The 17,804-nt window shown below is 39.8% G+C and overlaps 1 long non-coding RNA gene and 1 pseudogene across 1 annotated transcript in view; both read left to right on the top strand.

Moving 5' to 3' along the window:
• The first annotated feature begins 783 nt into the window (after positions 1-783).
• Positions 784-17,804, top strand: part of LOC141580654 (uncharacterized) — a 563,177-nt gene continuing 546,156 nt past the window's right edge. Inside the window, exon 1 of the long non-coding RNA XR_012512938.1 lies at positions 784-887. This is a non-coding gene — a long non-coding RNA (uncharacterized LOC141580654). The remainder of the gene's footprint in view (positions 888-17,804) is intronic.
• Positions 799-11,252, top strand: LOC141580653 (large ribosomal subunit protein eL29-like; annotated as a pseudogene).

Below are 17,804 nucleotides of genomic sequence, written 5' to 3'. Positions count from 1 at the left end.
CAAGATGGACAGCTCTGGTACTCACTCTCTCTGGACGCCACTGCAAGAGCCAAGTCCAGCCATGCCCAAGAGCCAAGCAGAGCCACATCCCCTATACACAGTGTTAGCAGGGCAGTTATATTTTTAACAGACAATAGTGGTTCAGAGCCAAGCATGAAATTACACAAACAGGTTATGTAACAAGTGGAGTATGCGTAGGTGCCTTTAAATTCACCGAGTCACTCTGGCCTGGATGTCCACCTCAGCCTATTACTTGACCAAAGCACATCCATGTACCTTACGATTATATATGCATTATTTTATACCACGCTTTTAAAAATCAGTTATTATAAATAAGGAGAAAGATACGCACTTACACTGCTTTTCATAATTATGTAACTACCTTTACCAGTTTTCTTTGTGTGTGTGTGTGTGGATTTCAATTACTGCCTGAGGTTGCGTGCTTTCAGTCTGAAGAGCTTCCTTTAGTATTTCTTATAAAGTGGGTATGTTAGTGACAAATTCTCTCAATTTTTGTTTGTCTGAGAAAGTATATGATATGCTTAGGTTTTGTGTCCCCACCTAAATCTCATCTTAAATTGAAGTCTCCATGATCCCCACCTGTCAAGGAAGAAACCACCTAAATCTCATCTTAAATTGAAGTCTCCATGATCCCCACCTGTCAAGGAAGAAACCAAGTGGAGGTAGCTGAATCATGCAAGTGGTTTCCGCTGTGCTATTTTCGTGATTAGTGAGTGAGTTCTCGCGAGATCTGTTGGTTTTCTTGAGGAGATCTTCCGGTTTGCTTGGAACGTCTTCTGGCTGCCTTGCCATAAAAGCGCTGCGCTTCTCCTTCACCTTCTGCCATGATTCTAAGTTTCCTGGGACCTCCACAGCCATGCTGAACTGTGAGTAAATTAAACCTCTTTCTTTTATAAATTATCCAGTCTCAGGCAGTTCTTTATAGCAGTATGTAAACAGACTAATACGGTGTTTCACTTTCAGTTTTAAAAAGTGGTTTTTTTGGCCATAGGGTGTTTGGTTGCAAGTTTCCTTCCTTTGAGCACTTTGAATATGTTGTCCCACTACCTCCTGACCGCCATTGTTTCTTCTGAGAACTCACTGTTAATTTTATTGGGGTCTCTTGTAAAAGAACAGTTATTGTCGCTTTCAAGATTTTCTCCTTGTCTTTGAATATTAGCACTCTTACTATCATGTGTCTGTTTGTAAATATCTGTGCATGTATTCTACTTAGAGGTCATTGAGCTTTCTGATGTGCAGGTTGTTTTCAATAAATTTGGGAAGTTTGTAGCTATTATTTCTTTGAATATTTTTTCTGCTCCCTTTACTCTCTCCTATCCTTCTGGTAATCCCATTTATGCATATATTTGTGCTTTTGATGGTGTCCTACTTTTCTCTGAGTCTTTATTCACTTTTCTTCTGTTTTTCTCGCTATTCTTTTATTTGCATATTTATCTGTCAAACTTCACCAATCTTTATTCTGCCAGGTCACACATATTTTTGAGCCCTTCTAGTAATTTTTTATTTCAGTTATTGTGTTTTTCAATTCCAGAATTCCCATGTGTTAAAAATAATTTCTTTTTGGTCTTTAATGATAGTCTGTATTTGATGTAAATTTTCTTTTATCATGATGCCTTTCTTTAGTTCTGTGAACTCATATTTATAATGTCTATTTTGGAGTCTTTCTGTTAAGTCAATCTCTGCTGCCTGACTTTTTCTGTGTATGGGTTATACTTTCTTGTTTGCTTGCATGTTTTATAATTTTTTTTGAAAACTGGGCATTTTAGGTAACATATCAGCTCTGGCTGTTGCTTCTCACCTGAAGTTTGTTCTTGTTACTTATTCCTTTTTTTTTTTTTTTTTTTGGTCACTGGCTGATTCTTTTAGGAAACTTTGTTTTCTGCCCATAGTGTTAAGCCTCTGGTGTTGTGCCCTAAGGAGGTGTAGTTTTGGGTCTGCCCACAGTCACCCTGAGGTCACAGTAGTATTAGTAGGGCTTTCTGGAAAGTCTCTTTCTCTGAACTCATTCAGCACTTAAACTAGACTAATTGCCTGCTGATTTCTCTATTATTATCCAACAATACTCTGAAGTTTAAATTCTTCCACAAGCTAATGCAATCAAACTGTGGCTCTTTTGATGGAATATTTTCTGAAGTCCGTGCTTGATATTTATTCTGACCCCAGGAGAGCTCCTCTCTGCTGTCCTATACCCCTGGTTCCCTCCTGTAGACTAGCTGACCTACAGTCTAGGCTGTATCTTCATTAAGTCCACAAATCTCCAAATTGCCTTTCACCATAACCTTCACTGTTCTTGAGAGAGCACTTAGGTTTGAACTTCTCCATACTCTATTGCAAATGAAATTAATTCCTCTGGGAAGCCATTCAAAACTATTTGCTTTAAAGCCTCCTTCTCCCCTCAAGCAAAATCTCTAAATTAAGGTTTAAAGCTGGGGGTGGGAAAAATAGCAAGCTTTCCTTTGTGTGACAACCCTGCTCTAGGAGCTTAGTACTAAGTAAAGGAGAGAGAAAGAGATCTGAGGTCTCTTAGGTTGTTTCTTCTGAGGTGGAACCACTGCCTCAAAAGCCAGAGTATGGCAATTAGGTGCCCAGTATTCTTAGTCTGCTGCACTTACTCCACAAGTGGGTACTTTGCACAAGGCCACCTTATTGCTTAACTGCTCTCACCTGGGCTTAGCCATGGCAACAGGTGGCTGGGGCAGGATGAGAAATGCTGAAGCCCTGCTCTTCCTGGGAAGAAAACCTTTGACTAGGTAGGAGCAGGGGTGGTGCCGGAGGGAACTCTGGGTTTGTGGCTATAGCAGTCTGGAGTGGAGTATCTGCCTCATTGAACTGGGAGCAGTCAAGGAGGGCATGGTCTTGGTTTATATTCCACAGATTCTCATTTTTCTTACTAATTTTTTATAGATTTTCTTGAATGTATATATATATTTTTTCATTTGCTGTTTGTGCCTTGGAAAATATTCTAAGACTTAAAATAAGTGGTTGTTTTTCTAAAAATAATTTTCTCCAGTATTACTGAGAAGCAGGTCAGCAGAGCTCCTCACTCTGCCATGGCAGAAGTCAGTCTCCTCTTCAATAGATTTTAATCAATGCCAGTTGTCTAAATCATGCCTAAAATTAAGTGTGCACTTCGGACACCAGGGGATCTATATGGATGCATGTAGAACAATCCTTCAGTCCGAGATCCAGATGCTTGGCCTCATGCCACATGGACATGACCTGACAGTTCTGACCTCCTTAAAAGTTCCATATTGCTATGAACGTTTTCCCATGTCATGAGCCCCTTGGCAGAAACTGTGATGGGAAATGATGCCAGTAAAGAAGAGAGGAGGATGAGAGTAGACTGCCTTTTATAGTTTTGTCCAACATTAACTCAATCCTTGTCACTTGAAGTCACCATGGATGCTGCCTCTCCAGTGTGCGTTGACTTCTTTTTACAGGGTATGCATGTTTCTTTATTCTTGTTTTTTAGTAACTGTGCAGAATTTTCTGTTGCTTGATAATTTTTTAAAACATCTGTTATTCAAGGACACTGGCCTAGGATCACAACTCCCCTAAAGGGATAAATATTCGCTTCAAAGCCTGGGTGTTCTCAGGTGCAGTACAAGTGCAGCCTGTAGGTCATGGATATCTCAGAGATACAGCCCTCAGAATGCCTGGGGCATGCCCTAACTCAATGGCCATTTGCTCATGCAGTTGGAAACAGGGACTATTTATCTATTCAGCCAACATAAATTGAACAACTACAGACTCCAAGATACTCTGAGAGAACTGATGATATTGGGGAAGCATTCATAGTCTCTTCAGGGAGTTTATGTTCTTACAGGGAAAGCAGAAAAGTAAGTAGCAGTTATAATGTCATGTGACGCTGTGACAGAAGTGGAGACGCACAGGCTGCCTCTTTCAGACACCGCCCCCTCATGCTGGTATCCAGAAAGCAATGCTGAGATTTCATGGTAGGGAATGGGAAGGTGGCAATGTGTAGATCCCTGCTTTTTTTGCGGGGGAGGGGAGGGTCTTCTTGAAAGCTGAGAAGTGAGAAGAGAGCTGAAAATGTACAAGAGTGTGCCCAGGCAACTGTTTTCTCTTTGCTTTTCTAATAAAAGCAGAAAAGAAAAGAGGTTTTGTCAGCAGTGGAAAGCAGGGCTGCTGGCAGTGTGACAGTGGCTGTGACCTAGGAAGGGAGAGTCTCCACTCCAGGAAGACCTTCTCCTCAGCGATGTCCAGTTCAGGAACTGACAGCATTGGCACAGGCGCCACTTGGCAAGATGGAGGTAAATTATGGACCATGTCAGTTTTGCTGCTTGAAAATTTTGGATGGCAGTACCTCTCAGATATAAAGACAGGATGAGTCTCTCTCTTGGAAGGACTAAAAGGAGCTTATTTGGACTGGCCTGTCAAAGCTTACCAGTGGGAGACACTCTCCTTGTGATGCTGAAATGCCTGGGTGTTATCCTACTAGAAAGAAGGAAGCGTTGCATACCTTTGGTAATGGACCTACAATTTACTGTTTATCCCATCAAGCATATTATGTTGAATTTGAGCAGCTACAGTGCTGAGCTGGCAAGGAGGAGGCCAATTCTTCAGGTTGACTTAGAAAGTGGGCAGAAATGACAGTGGCCATAAAACAGATACTAGGCAAGGCCTCAGGTCAGAGGCAGGAAAAGTGTGACAGAGCCACCCTAGGCCAGAGAAGTAAGCAGGTTCCAGGGAATAGCCAGATGTGGGTTGGTCTGGGCATCAGAAAGTGTTTTCAGAAAGCACATTTAGGCACCTGCGGAGGCCATGGGCAAAGGGTGAGGGTATGGATGGAACTTCTGAGCTTTTTCTCTTCCAGCTTCCATCTGCTTTAGGGACACTTTCAAGGTTTGGTCTGGCACATTTCGCAATAGCACGCAGTGGGTTCACTACAGTAGGTTAAAGGTTGGTTGTGCACTATGCACAAATGGAGATGCCTGGGGTTTCCAGACTTGGTCAGCTCTCTGAGGGTGAAGAAACAGGCCCTCATCATGATTTACCCTCACTTTTGAAAAATACTTTTAACTACTCTCCCTCCCTTTAGTCTGGTTCCAGGAGCCCACTCTTCGTCATGGTTGCCAGAGTGGAAACTGACTGTGTCTCCCTCTTGGTCAGAGCTTTCAGTGGTTGTCCAGTGTCTGTAGAATAACGCTCTTTAGCAGAGATCATAGAGCCTTCCTTGACCTGGCCTCTACCTGGCTCTCTGCTGTCTGGTTGCCACTCCTGTGATATGTGCACACATTTTATATTCCAGCAGTAGCAAGCCACACACACACACACACACACACACACACACACACACACACACACACAGCATTTTGCTTCGTGGTTTTACCTTTGCTTATATTTTTCCTTTTGCTTGAAATGCTCTTCCCTTTGCCCCTCCCCTTTTTACTTTCCCAGGCATTACTTCCTTGAAGTATTTTTAGCCAATTCATTCTGCCTCTCAAGACCTTGTACTTAACCTCTGATCTTGCACTCACCATATTGTGTTACATGCATACTTCTCTGCCTTCCTCGCTTACCCATGAGCTCCTCCAGGCTATGTCTTTATATTTTTGTATCAAGCAGAACTAGAAATAATGCCTGGGACATAGTTGGTACTCTAAAATATTTGGTTGTATAAATGAATGAATTTTTTTTTTTTTTTTTGAGACAGAGTTTCACTCTTGTTGCCCAGGCTGGAGTGCAGTGGCACTGTCTTAGCTAACTGCAACCTCTATCTCCCAGGTTCAAATGATTTCTCCTGCCTCAGTCTCCTGAGTAGCTGGGATTACAGGTGCCCATCACCATGCCTGGCTAATTTTTTTTTTTTTTTAGTAGAAATGGGATTTCACCATGTTGGCCAGGCTGGTCTTGAACTCCTGACCTCAGATGATCTGCCTGACTCAGCCTCCCAAAATGCTGGGATTACAGGTGTGAGCCACCACACCTGGCTCAGGAAATTATCTTTAACTGCCACCCGAATCACTAATACTAGATAGCATCTGTTCGGTTTCCGACTACAGTCTGGAAGCAATAGGTGCCTTCATTTAACCATTGGACCTAGAAATGTAGCAACCCATAGCCTGTTAGGCTGAATGCACCTGAAAGCCTCAGGAAATCTTGTCACTGTGCATTCTATTATGTGACTACAACTTGAGCTGAATAGGGAGAAATGAATCCTGGCCAGCACTGAGTATCGTGCCAGGAATAGAACAGTGGGGCCATTGCAGTCAGTAGAATGAAAGGTTACCATGGCGTTGTCAGGGAGTTTTCTTGAACTATGGCCGGACCATATTTCTCCTTCCACCTCAGCCACTGCTTCATGCTACTAAATAGAGAAGCCTTTGGCTTTCGTATCCATGGAGGAATGTAGCACGCTGCTTATTGCCTAAACCTGTCCCTGCGGAAAGCTGCCTGCCCTTGGAGTTTCTCAGCAGGACAGTAAATGTGATCTCAGTCTCTCCCAGCGGCTCAGTAAATGTCATCTGATATAGAGTGCCTCATCCAGGTGACACAACGAGAGCTGAAATCACCTCGGGTCGTCTTTACTGTTGCACTCTGTATGCACAGCGCATCCTAGTCGCCCCGCTTAGAGTAATTCTCATTATGATTTCCTTTTCCTTCTCTAAGCTTAAGCTAGGCTGACCTCACTGAGTGGAAAGTCAAAGGTGTCAACTGAATGATAAACTCTTTTCCTGTTCAGGTACAGTGTGGGATGTTAGGTTTTCCACCCGAGGGGAGGATGAGGGCTGAGTAGGGCTGCAATAGAACAGACAGAATGCAGTGCACTTCCAAGATTTGAGTGACATGCTGCTTAGGTAGAAAGCACACCATTTCCTTTCCTGTTCAGAGCGAGAGAGTTTTTACCTTCACACAAACGAGGCTGTTGAAAACCATAATATTTTAAAATACCCACATCAACCAAACCTTTGTTTTGAATGTAAACCTATGGAAATGAACACTCACAATCTGCAGTAAAAAAGGACCATCTCTTGATTTTGGATGTTCCCTTGCTAAGCACACATTCAGGGTGTCATTGCTGGCAATGGAAAGCCCAGAGTGCCAGCAGCCTCCACACTGTGATTTAGGGAAGGGAGGGACTGAGAGTATTTTAGTCAGAGGAACTGGTTCTCTGCTTAGCCTCAATATTTCATAAAAAGCTCATTGCAGCAAAATTTTCATTTGGCAGCATCTGCGGTGCTATCATCTTGATATCTTCACATTAAGTAACAAAGGCACTTCAAGGTCAAATGAAAGTCAAATTGGCATGATAAATATTCATTGTCAGCTTCTGTTAATCCTATGTATTTTCTGTAAGGATCCAGGCAAAGCATGTCATCAGCAGTGTTTGTAGGAAAATAAAAAGTTATAGGAATTCTGGGGTCATAGAGCAAATAAAACAGTTCAAATGTTAAGCTATATATGATATAGTGAGAAAATCACTAGAATGCACTCAATTCTGACACTGTTGGTCTCTGACAAATCATTTAAATGATATACCTCAGTTTTCCAAACTGTAAAGTTAGGAGAATGAATTACATAATTGTCTTTTATTCTTATTCCTATTCTAAGTGATAGCTTTTTCTAGATGCAATTAGAACTTCCAAAGTATTGCAAAACACTGAAACATACTAGGAAAAAAATGTGAGGTTTTTTTTTTTCCCCCTGAGCACTTAAATAATAGAATAGGTATCAGTTTCTTAAACAAATGGAATATAAATCACAAATAGACTTTTAAGGTTAGGAGAGAAGCCTGCAATGTGCAGGAACTAGATTAAAAGGAAACTGGCCTGTTTACATTTCTACTGTAGGGTGATGGATGCTGTAGCAATAATGGACCTTTACTGGAATTATTTTAGAGGTTATGAGATTACATGTGGCCTGTGTCACCTGGTGGTCAAAGACTGGGATGCCAAGTGTGTGTACCTTTATCAATGGCCAAGCTTAAAATGACTGAGAAACAGCTACTTCTGAGAAGACTTGGAAAGTTAGGTATTCTATTTGAAAATAATATAAGCATTTGTTTCTGGAATTCTGCCCAGTAACCCAGAACACACAAAAAGGTCTTAAAATAATTTGATCAGTGTTTCTGTGAAAGAATACCAAAGCCATAGATTTTGTCACTGGCAAGACAGAAAATGCATTATAAGGGAAGACGACATGTGTCTTGGGATGATGGCTTGGTCTCGAGGGGGTTGGGGAGAGTTAACTGACAGCAATTAGGAATAATGATTAATGCCAACCTAAACTTCTGAAGTCTGCCTTGACTTGTTTGTCAGGGTGTGTTGGTGTTTGCAACGTGGCTTTTTGGTTTGCCTCTGGAACCTGATGCAGTTTTGCCTGCAGTCCTTGATACTGTCTGTTGGCCCTGTTTTGAACACTAACATGAAAAGATGAAAAGAAATCCTCAGAAATACCCTTTTTTCTCACCTGGTCATCTTAGACAGTATCCACAATTGCATTCCTAGAGGTATATTCATCTTCCTGGCATTATTTTTTTGGTGTATTCACAAAAGTCTGTGGCCATCATTCTTCCATAAGCTGATCTGTTATTTAGCTTCTTGGATGAAATGTTGGTAATCATTGTAAAAATGATGGGTTTATGTTGATATGTCCATGGACCTTTCCTGTTAGGCCTGGGGATGGGGAGATAATGTGAGGGCTGGGGACATTAAAAGCAGATTCTAGATCCCTGCAGTGAGCTCCTTGTTGGTTAAATATTTGGTTTACATTGGTTATATTGGGCAACTTTAGTAGAGGGTATTGTTGAAGAAGTGGAGAGCAGTTTTCTGATTGGCGGGACCTGGTAGACATTAGGCTGCATTTATTAGTAGGCTCGCCTTGCAGTTCAGGGTTCACTGGCATAGATAGACTAGCAGTGCCTCTCAATCCTGGTTTCTCAGGCTATACAGTACTAGGTCGGTTAGGTTGAGTGGGTAATGAGGAACTTGGGAAGGTGGTAGAAGACACCTACTTGACTTCAGGTCTAAACCTTTTTCTTTGGCTGCCTTTGTTGCTGTTGAAAAGTTGGGGGTATTTTGTAGTTCACAGGTTGGCAAACTATGACAAGAGCAAAAAATTCTGTCTTGCTTCTTGTTTTGTAAATAAAGTTTTTCAACACAAACATGGTTATTTATCTACCTATTGTCTATGGATTCTTCTGCATGAAAACAGCAGAGTTGAATAGCTGCAAAAGTGAACTCTAAGACCTGCAAAACATAAGATATTTACCTTTTGGTCCTGTATGGAAAGTTTCCTGATCCCTGCTATAGTTGGTTGCAAGTAATCTGTTAAGATCTTCTCTTGGTGTTCTGTAGTGTTGCTCAAATGAATTTAGAGGTGAATTTCTTTTTATTTTTTCTGCTTGAGATTTGTTGTTCTTTCATCAATTATTAGCCTTACACTCTTTGATTGTTGTCTCTTCCCATGTTTTCTCTGCTCTTAAAACCCTGGTTAAATTTCTTAGCATCTCTCATTCTAGTCTCCATTTATCTTAACTCTTATTTTTCATTCCATAGGATCTCTGTGCTACATCCTAGATATTTCTACACAGCTGCTTTCTGCTTCAATTTCCTAACTCATTATTTGTCTGTTAAGATTTTCTATTTCTTCATAATTCAATCTTGGTAGATTGTCTCTATGGCTTTATTCATTTCTTCTAGGTTATTCAATTTGTATAATTGTTCACAGTAGTCTCTTAAGACATTTTTAATGTTGATCTTCTCTGTGGCTTTTCTAGTCTCTATTTCATCTCTGATCTTTGTTATTTCCTTCCTTCTACCAACTTTAGACTTAGTTTATTCTTTTTTCAGTTCCTTGAGGTGAAAAGTTGGGTTGTTTGAGATTTTTCTTTTTTCTTCATGTAGGCATTTATTACTCTAAATTTTCTTCTTAGAACTGCTTTTGCTGCATCCCATAAATTTTGGTAGGTTGTTTTCATGTTCTTTTATCTGAAGGTATTTTAAAATTTCTCTTGATTTCTGTTTTGACCCATTAGTTATTAATTTCCATGTATTTGTGAATCCTCCAGTTTTCTTCCTGTTATTGATTTCTAGTTTCATAGCACTGTGTTGCAAAGATACTTGATATTCCAATCTTCTTAAATTTTTAAGACTTGTTTCATCGCCTAACATATGATCTAGCATGAAAAATGTTCTGTGTGTGCTTGAGAAGAATGTGTGGCTCTGCTGCTGTTAGAATGTTCTACTCTGTTTATTAGGTTTATTTGGTCTAAAATGTAGTTCCAGGCCAATATTTTGTTATTGGTTTTATATCTGGATGATACATGCATTGTTGAAACAAACAAATGATCTATAAATAGGTGACGGGGGATGGAGGCAGCAAACTACATTGCCATGTATGTACCTATGCAACAATCTTGCATGATCTGCACATGTACCCCGAACCTAAAGTACAATAAAAAAACATATATAAAGAGCTAGAAATAATTAACAATATTTAACAAAATAACAATAATGAAACAGCAATCATAAGTCCTAATTTACCAATAATTACTTTGAATGTAAATTGAACAAACTATCCAATCAAAAGATACAAAGTGGCTGAAGGGATTTAGAAAAATCAAGACCCTCTCTCCCAGTCCTAGGCGCTTCGGGAACCGCAGCTTAGGTACAGACATGACCAAGTCCAAGAACCACAGCACACACAACCAGTCCCGAAAATGGCACAGAAATAGTATCAAGAAACCCCGATCACAAAGATACGAATATCTTAAGGGGGTGGACCCCAAGTTCCTGAGGAACATGCGCTTTGCCAGGAAGCACAACAAGAAGGGCCTAAAGAAGATGCAGGCCAGCAAGGCCAAGGCCATGAGTGCACGTGCCGAGGCCATCAAGGCCCTTGTAAAGCCCAAGGAGGTTAAGCCGAAGATCCCAAAGAGGGGTGTCAGCCAAAAGCTCAATTGACTTGCCTACATTGCCCACCCCAAGCTTGGGAAGGCTGCTCATGCACGCATTGCCAGGGGGCTCGGGCTCTGCCGGCCAAAGGTCAAAGCCAAGGCCAAGGATCAAAACAAGGCCCAGGCTGCAGCTCCAGCTTCAGTTCCAGCTCAGTCTCCCAAAGGTGCCCAGGCCCCTACAAAGGCTTCAGAGTAGCTATCTCTGTCTGCCAATGTGAGGACAGAAGGACTGGTGTGACTCCCCCGGGGCTGCCATCTGCATGGGGCTGGGGTCCTCCTGTGCTATTTGTAAAAATAAACCTGAGGGAGGATTTGTTAAGAACAAAACAAGACCCAACTATATGCCACTTTAAAGAGACTTACTTTAGCTTTAAGGACAAACATAGACTGAAAATTAAGGCATGAAAAAAGGTATTCCATGCAAATGTAAACCAAAAGTAAGCAAGGATATATATACTTGTATCAGGCAAAATAAACTAAGCCAAAAATGCAAAAAGAGATAAAAGTGCTATTAGACATTGATAAATAGGTCAATCATTAGAGGATATAATATTTGTAAATATGTGTACACCCAGCACTGGATCACCTAAATATATAAGGCAAATATTAACAGATCTGAAGGAAAAATAGACAGCAATACGGTGACAGTATAGGACTTCAATAGTCTGGATACCCATTTTCTGATTCACTAATTTCTCAGTTGTATTCTTTCAGCTATTAAATCTATTATTGAGTTTTATATTTCAATTATTACATTTTCCCCCAAATCTAGAAGTCCTATTTAGCTTTTTTCAAATTGGCCTAGTTATCTTATTTGTATTTTCATATCTCATCTTTTGCTTCTTTAAACATATCAAGCATATTTACTTTAAATTATATGCAGCCAATTTTAGTAAATGAAGCTATTGTAGGTCCAATTCTGCTGTTTTATCCTCATTGAATTAGAAGGTACTGATATATTTATGAGTTCTGTATTGTTTCTAGTGCTGAACTCAGGTTGCTTGGGTCTTCTCTGTGGAAATTCTTTGAGCATTTTTATGTGGTGTTCAGGGTACAGAGCATGCCATACCACTAGAGAGTTGTTCTAAATCACGTTCGCCATACCAGTTATACCAGAGATCCTTCGATGTTAGAGGTTATTGAAAATTTTCCTGGACTATTAATAAAACTTATGCTTTGATGTTAAATTATCTATAACTTCCTGGAATCTCTTCTTGCTTTTTACTTGAATATTGAAGAAGGGAAGGTGAATCTTATATTATCCCAGGGATCCACAGAGATATGATAAAAGCCAAGAATCATTTTCTGTCTAGAAATCTTATATGGTTGTTTTTCAAATATACCCCGTCACAATTGTCTTACTTCCAACATTCCTCAAAATTGGATGTCAAATCTGCATCACCTTACTCCTTAAATCTATTCCAGATGATTATTCTTGCTCCTTCATGCAAATTCCTCTGCTCTCTTGAGGCAGATGACATTTGATAAACCTTCTTCTCTGTTACCTTGTCCCTGAAATCTACCCTTGGAATAATCATTCAGTCTCTAAAGACTCTGGGTCTGCCATGGTCTTTTGTTCTACTTTTAGTTCTGACCTCATCTTGGGTGAATTCAAAATCTCAGATTTCTGGCTTTTTCATCTTCAAAATAACCTTGTCAACTATTGTATAGTTCCATAGTCATAAAAAACTTCTCCATCTTGGAAATCAAACAACTAGATTTTTTCTTTTTGACCACAACTTCCTGTCCATTTAGGTAACTTACTATGCTGTTGCTGATATACCAATCCTTTGATCTCACTGAGACCTCCATTCTATTTACCCTCTATTTTAAATGTTTCAAACATTTCTCATACTTTTTATTCTCTTCTTATCCTTCTCATGTTTTATAATTCAGGACTTCAAACACTGCTGTATTAATACCGAAAGCTGACTTACCACATCCTCTTTCTATTATTCTAACTTGGCAAAACCTCAGTCCTTGATGAAACAAAATGCCCATTTTTTTCTACTTCCATATCTGGGCTGATGAGAGAGTTCTTGAAGAAATATCATGATTTCCACTTTACTACTGGTTTACTAGATTATTTGGACATATTTCTTCTGTTGAAAATGACGAGAAATGCTGAATATACTATAAAAATATCTCTTTTAAAACATCGAGGAATTGGCCGGGCGTGGTGGCTCAAGCCTGTAATCCCAGCACTCTGGGAGGCCGAGGCGGGTGGATCACGAGGTCGAGAGATCGAGACCATCCTGGACAACAATGTGAAACCCCGTCTCTACTAAAAATACAAAAAGTTAGCTGGGCATGGTGGTGCGTGCCTGTAATCCCAGCTACTTAGGAGGCTGAGGCAGGAGAATTGCCTGAGCCCAGGAGGCGGAGGTTGCGGTGAGCTGAGATCGCACCATTGCACTCCAGCCTGGGTAACAAGAGCGAAACTCCAACTCAAAAAAAAAAAAAAAAAAAAAAACATCGAGGAATTAAAAATATATTAAGGAATTACCAGACCAAAATTTAAGGGAAAAATAACTCAAAAAAGTAAGCTGAGTACTGAAGCCATGTGGCCCAGAGGCATTTTGTAACATGGTAAAAATTACACTTTGTTTTTTGTAGCCTCATTAGATAAGAGATCATAATTTAAGGTCCAGAGCCAACTCAAGTGGAAAAATCTAATAAGAGACGGAGCCCTGACCCTATCCCATATATATATATGACATCAAGCACATATTAAAAAATATATATTTGTGTATATATATGTTTTTAAGTATATATATTTGTGTGTATGTATATTTTTTAACATGTGCTTGAAGTCAATAATGAAGCTTGTCATAGGCTAGTTCTATTTCTAAGGCAGTGCAACTTAATCTATTCTGATTGGTAAAACAATATCCTTGGGAGCAGAATTTACAGAATGCTTAGAAATAGCTGCATTAATTATTTCACATTATAAGCCCATCAAGTGGGCTTCATCCCTTTGTTATACTTGCCTGGTAAAACCCCACTTAAGTTCAACCCAACTCCCTGCCTACTACTATGCACAGGGTGAATGTGGTTTGAGAAGTGTACACATTCAGGCTGACTGCCCATACTCTAGTTGATGACTTTCCCATCACTGCCAAGAAACCCATACACAGTTCTTTATATATATATATATATATATATATATATATATGTATATATTTAAGTTCTGGGATACATGTGCAGAATGTACAGGTTTGTTACACAGGTATACATGTGACATGGTGGTTTACTGCACCCATCAACTTGTCATCTATATTAGGTATTTCTCCTAATGCTCTCCCTTCCCTTGCCCACCACCCCTGACAGGCCTCAATGTGTAATGTTCTTCTCCCTGTGTCCATGAATTCTCATTATTCAACTCCCGTTTATGAGTGAGAACATGACATGGCAGCATTTGGTTTTCTGTTCCTCTGTTAGTTTGCTGAGAATGATAGTTTCCAGCTTCATCCATGTCACTGCAAAGGACATGAACTCATTCTTTTTTATGGATGCATAGTATTCCATGGTGTGTATATGCCACATTTTTAAAATCCAGTCTATTATTGATGGGCATTTGGGTTGTTTCCAAGTCTTTGCTATTGTGAACAGTGCTGCAATAAACATAAGTGTGCATGTGTCTTTATAGTAGAATGATTTATAATTCTATGGATATATACCCAGTAATGGGATTGCTGGGTCAGATATCACCACACTATCTTCCACAATGGTTGAACTAATTTATACTCCAACCAACAGTGTAAAAGTGTTTCTATTTCTCCATATCCTCTCCAGCATCTGTCGTTTCCTGACTTTTTAATGATCACCATTCTAACTGGTGTGATAGGGTATCTCACTGTGGTTTTTGATTTGCATTTCTCTGATAACCAGTGATGATGAGCATTTTGTCATGTTGGCCACATAATTGTCTTTTGAGAAGTGTCTGTTCATATCCTTCACCCACTTTTTGATTTTTTTTTTCTTGTAAATTTGTTTAAATTCCTTGTAGATTTCTGGATATTAGCCCTTTGTCAGATGGATAGGTTGCAAACATTTTCTTCCATTCTGTAGGTTGCCTGTTTACTCTGATGATAGTTTCTTTTTTTTTTTTTGAGACGGAGTTTCGCTCTTGTTACCCAGGCTGGAGTGCAATGGCACGATCTCGGCTCACCGCAACCTCCGCCTCCTGGGTTCAGGCAATTCTCCTGCCTCAGCCTCCTGAGTAGCTGGGATTATAGGCACGCGCCACCATGCCCAGCTAATTTTTTGTATTTTTAGTAGAGACGGGGTTTCACCATGTTGACCAGGTTGGTCTCGATCTCTCGACCTTGTGATCCACCCGCCTCGGCCTCCCAAAGTGCTGGGATTACAGGCTTGAGCCACCGCGCCCGGCCGATAGTTTCTTTTACTGTGCAGAAGCTCTTTAGTTTAATTAGATCCCATTTGTCTATTTTGGCTTTTTTTTTTTTTTTTTTTTTTTTTTTTGCCATTGCTTTTGGCATTTTAGTCATGAAATCTTTGATCTTTGACTATGCTTATGTCCTGAATGGTATTACCTAGGTTTTCTTCTAGGGTTTTTATGGTTTTAGGTTTTATTTTTAAGTCCTTAATCCATCTTGAGCTAATTTTTGTATAAGTTATAAGGAAGGGATCCAGTTTCAGTTTTCTGCTTATGGCTGGCCAGTTTTCCCAACACCATTTATTAAATAGGAAATCCTTTCCCATTGCTTGTTTTTGTCATGTTTGTCAAAGATCAGATGGTTGTAGATATGTGGTGTTATTTCTGAGGCCTCTGTTTTGTTCTATTAGTCTATGTATCTGTTTTGGTGCCAGTACTATGCTATTTTGGTTACTGTAGCTTTGTAGTATAGTTTGAAGTCAGGTAGCATGATGCCTCCAGCTTTCTTCTTTTTGCTTAGGACTGACTTGGCTATACAATCTCTTTTTTGGTTCCATATTAAATTTAAAGTAATTTTTTTCTAATTCTGTGAAGATGGTCAATGGTAGCTTGATGGGAATAGCATTGAATATATAGATTACTTTGGGCATTATGTTCATTTTCATGATAGTGATGCTTCCCATTTATGAGCATGGAATGTTTTTTGATTTGTTTGTGTCCTTTCTTATTTCCGTGGGCAGTGGTTTGTAGTTCTCCTTAAGGAGGTCCTTCACATCCCTTGTAAGTTGTATTCCTATGAATATGGGTGCTCCTATATTGGGTGCATATATAGCTCTTCTTGTTGCATTGATCCCTTTACCATTACATAATGCTCTTTGTCTTTTTTGATCTTTGTTGGTTTAAAGTTTGTTTTATCAGAGACTAGGATTGTAACCCCTCCTTTTTTCTCTCTCTCTCTCCATTTGCTTGGTAAATATTCCTCCATCCCTTTATTTTGAGCCTCTGTATGTCTATTCACATGAGATGGGTCCCCTAGCACACCAATGGGTCTTGACTCTTTATCCAATTTTCCAGTCTATGTCTTTTAATTGGGGGCATTTAACCAATTTACATTTAAGGTTAATATTGTATGAATTTTATCCTGGCATCATGATGCTATCTGGTTATATTTCACATTTTTGATGCAGTTTCTTCATAGTGTTGTTGGTCTTTATATTTTGGCATGTTTTTGCAGTGGCTGGTACCAGTTTTTACTTTCCATATTTAGTGCTTCCTTCAGGAACTCTTGTAAGGCAGACCTAGTGGTGACAAAATTCCTCAGCATTTGCTTGTCTGTAAAAGATTGTATTTCTCCTTTACTTATGCAGCTTAGTTTGGCTGGATAAAATTCCGGGTTAAAAATTATTTTCTTTAAGAATATTGCCTCTACTCTTTTCAGGCTTTTAGGGTTTCTGCAGAGAGATCTGTTAGTCTGATGGGCTTCTGTTTGTAGGTAACTTAACCCTTCTCTCTGGCTGCCCTTAACATTTTTTCCTCCATTGTAACCTTGGTGAATCTGACAATTATGTGTCTAGGGGTTGCTCTGCTCAAGGGGTAGTGTTCTCTTATTTCCTGAATTTGAACATTAGCCTGTCTTGCTAGATTGGGGAATTTCTACTGGATAATTTCCTGAAGTGTGTTTTCCAACTTGGTTCCATTCTGCCTGTCACTTTTAGATATACCAATCAATTGTAGGTTTGGTCATTTTACATAGTCCCATATTTCTTGGAGGCTTTGTTGGTTCTTTTTCATTCTTGTTTCTCTAATACTGTCTTCATGCTTTATTTCATTCAGTTGATCTTCAGTCTCTGATATCCTTTCTTCTGCTTGATTGATTCAGCTATTGACACTTGTGTATGCTTCACAAAGTTCTCTTGCTGTGTTTTTCAGCTCTGTCAGGACATTTATGTTCTTCTATAAACTAGTTATTCTAGTTAGCAGTTCCTGTAACCTGTAACCTTTTATCAAGATTCTTAGCTTATTTGCATTGGGTTAGAACATGCTGCTTTAGCTCAGGTGAGTTTGTTATTACCCATCTTCTGAAGCCTGCTCTGTCAATTCATCAAACTCAGCCTCCATCCAGCTGTGTTCCCTAGCTGGTGAGGAGTTGTGATCCTTTGGAGGAGAAGAAACATTCTCTTTTTGGAATTTTCAGCATTTTTGCACTGGTTTTTCCTCATCTTTGTGGATTTGTGTACCTTTTGATCTTTGATGCTGATGACCTTTGGATGGAGTTTTTGCATGGGTGTCCTTTTTGTTGATGTTGATGTTATTGCTTTCTGTTGGTTAGTTTTCCTTCTAATAGTCAGGGCCCTCAGTGCACGTCTGCTGGAGTTTGCTGGAGATACACTCCAGACCCTGTTTTTCTGGATATTACCAGCAGAGGTAGCAGAACAGCAAAGATTGTTGCCTGCTCCTTCCTCT

The sequence above is a fragment of the Saimiri boliviensis genome, chromosome 1 (assembly GCF_048565385.1).
Source record: "Saimiri boliviensis isolate mSaiBol1 chromosome 1, mSaiBol1.pri, whole genome shotgun sequence".
Classification (NCBI taxonomy): Eukaryota; Metazoa; Chordata; class Mammalia; order Primates; family Cebidae; genus Saimiri; species Saimiri boliviensis.
This window is presented reverse-complemented; position numbering and strand designations above follow the sequence as displayed.